The sequence below is a fragment of the Myotis lucifugus genome, unplaced genomic scaffold (genome assembly GCF_000147115.1).
Source record: "Myotis lucifugus unplaced genomic scaffold, Myoluc2.0 scaffold_140, whole genome shotgun sequence".
Taxonomy (NCBI): Eukaryota; Metazoa; Chordata; class Mammalia; order Chiroptera; family Vespertilionidae; genus Myotis; species Myotis lucifugus.
Genome location: NW_005871188.1, coordinates 3352852 through 3355493, shown reverse-complemented (window position 1 = coordinate 3355493; position 2642 = coordinate 3352852). Strand labels below are relative to the sequence as shown.

Below are 2642 nucleotides of genomic sequence, written 5' to 3'. Positions count from 1 at the left end.
GAAGTGCTATGGTGACTCATTTTGTAGTTCAGCTTCTATTTCTCACAGCGATTTTTCTTCTTTTTCCTCTTAAAGCTATAGAGAGCACGTATACTAATCCTTTGATTTTTATTACAGACTATTTAATTTCAGGCAAGAAGACATTCGCTGCTTACTTTATTCATTTTGAAATCACACTCTCAAATTAAACATTTCAAAGTACTATATTCCCAAGTACTCAGGGGACCTCAGCACAGATTATTGGGCACTGGCTTCTCTGGAAGAAGGGGCAACAGGTGAAATTTTAGGATGAGAAAAATTAAAGGTCCAAACTGAAAAAAGAAATAATAATGGATTCTACTACTGTTTCACAGACTTGCTCTGAGGCATGGAATTCCACGTACAAAGTAGGTATTTCTTGGGAGAACAAAATTGTCCTTTGCAGTAATTGGACAGATTTTTAGAAAAATGCCTTTCAACTGCTTTTGCCCTAGGGCTGTGGTTGGCAAAACGTGGCTCACGAGCCACATGAGGCTCTTTGGTCCCTTGAGTGTGGCCATGAAGTTTCAATCGCACTGTACATGCGCGCCCGCACGTGGTATTTTGTGGAAGAGTCAAACTCAAGGGGCCGCAGTTTGCCGACCACTGCCTTAGGGTCAATTGAAAGAGCCCTGTGAGGAGTTTTTCTATTTAGCACATTGAGGGCTCTTTACATTTCCAGGTAGTTAAGAAACAGATATCAAATAATGGTTGAGGATAGATCAAAATTGTATTTGGTCAGGAATGTTTCGTATACAGTTGTGCAACTAAGAGACTATGTTATCAGTGGCGTCCTCTCTGTATCCCCACCTGTTGCTAGTGGAAGTGGGTTTCTTGGGGAGCGGCTGGAATAAAAATTTCCAGAGGCTCTCACAGGAGGATGAAATATGTTGGAAGTCTTATTTCTGTGGAAGTAAACCCTTGAATTTCCAAGGTCCCATCTCCCTCTGTACAGCCAATGAAAAAATCCTGTGTGGACTTCCTAGCAGAGCTGGGACTAAAGCCAGTGCCCAGCGTTTCCACTCCATGTTTGTACACTCCAGTCCAGCATCAGGTTGGCTTAGCTTGTGTTCCCAGCTGTGGACCATGCAGCCTTTGGGGCCACATGGCAGGCTAGTGCACAGGAGTGAAAGGAAACAGGAGCGAAGCAAGAGGATCAAGAAAGAGAGAGAAAATTCCTTTGTCTGGGGATTTTAACCTTCCAAGATTTCGGGAACCTGCAGTGGTTCCACCCCCTCTAACCAGTTATCTTTGTTCCCGGGCTAGACGAACAGATGAGCAACTTCCCTACATCACCCCAACTTCACTGTACATGTGCCCATCTGCCACTGTGTTGGACCTCTTCCCTCAGTAACTACAGGGAATGGGCCAGTGGTCCCCTGGGGAGTGAAAAGTTGCAGCTTTCGGCCTCCTGGTGCTAACCACAGGATGTGTTCTTACACTGACTGTACAGAAATAGGAGGCAGAGTAAACTTACCCCATATACACCTCAGCTCAGGCTCTTTGCCTGGTCTGTATTGTGAATGGGGAGACATTGAAAAAAAAAGTTGAAGCTTTCTGATGAAGCTGCCCAGATGACCATACTTATATAATGTCTGGCATTCCCTTTGCTATCTTCCTATTATTAATAACTGATCAATTACAATGGTAAAAATTAGACACAGTTAAACAATTTTTTAACCTGGATTTAAAAATTTTTATAGCAATAAAAATATATAGGGTGTCCCTTAAAAATGTATACTCATTTTGAATAAATATAATAATTCCAATGTGTTAAACCTGAAAAGAAAGAAACATCAAGTGAGCTATCAGCTGCTGAAGTGTGCATAATTTTGGGGGGACACCCTGTATAATTCTGAAGAAAAGTCAAGTCAAAGCTGAGGTCTGGCTTTTCAAACAAAAAACAGTGCTTCTTTAGAAATGACCTCAAAATTTGATTATAATTTCTCTACACTTAATATATTTTAGTATTTTATATTTAATACTAGAAGCCCGGTGCACAAAAATTTGTGGCCCGGGGGGGGGTCCCTCCCTGGCCTATGCCCTCTTGCAGTCTGGGACCCCTTGGAGGATGTCCACCTGCTGGCTTAGGCCCACTCCCTGGGGGATCAGGCCCAAGCTGGCAGTCAGACATCCCTCTGGCAGCCCGGCAGCCCTCAGGGGATGTCCACTTGCCAGTGGGGAGCAGGCCTAAGCTGCAGTTGGACATCCTTACCACTGCTGAGGAGGCAGGAGAAGCTCCCACCACCACCACTGTACTGGCAGCCATCAGCCTGGCTTGTGGCTGAGCAGAGCTCCTCCCATGTGAGAGCGCCCTGACCACCAGAGGGAAGCTCCTGCATTGATCATCTGCCCCCTGGTGGTCAGTGTGTGTCATAGTGACCAGTCATTCCCAGTCTTTCTGCTGTTAGGGTCAGTTTGCATATTACCCTTTTACTATATAGGATAGAGGTCTGGTGCACGAGTGGGGACCAGCTGGTTTGCCCTGAATGGTGTCCCGGATCAGGGTGGGGGTCCCGCTTGGGTTCCTGGCCAGCCTGGATGAGGGGCTGATGGCTGTTTTCAGGCTGTCCAAACCTTCTTCAGGGTGGAGGTCCCCACTGGGGTGCCAGGCCAGCCTGGGT

General features: G+C 45.9%; 1 non-coding gene across 1 annotated transcript; it reads left to right on the top strand.

Moving 5' to 3' along the window:
* The first annotated feature begins 1423 nt into the window (after window positions 1-1423).
* LOC111827168 lies at window positions 1424-1555 on the top strand. The gene has a single exon (XR_002830683.1). It is a non-coding gene; the product is annotated as a small nucleolar RNA SNORA51 (small nucleolar RNA).
* Window positions 1556-2642: the final 1087 nt, after the last annotated feature.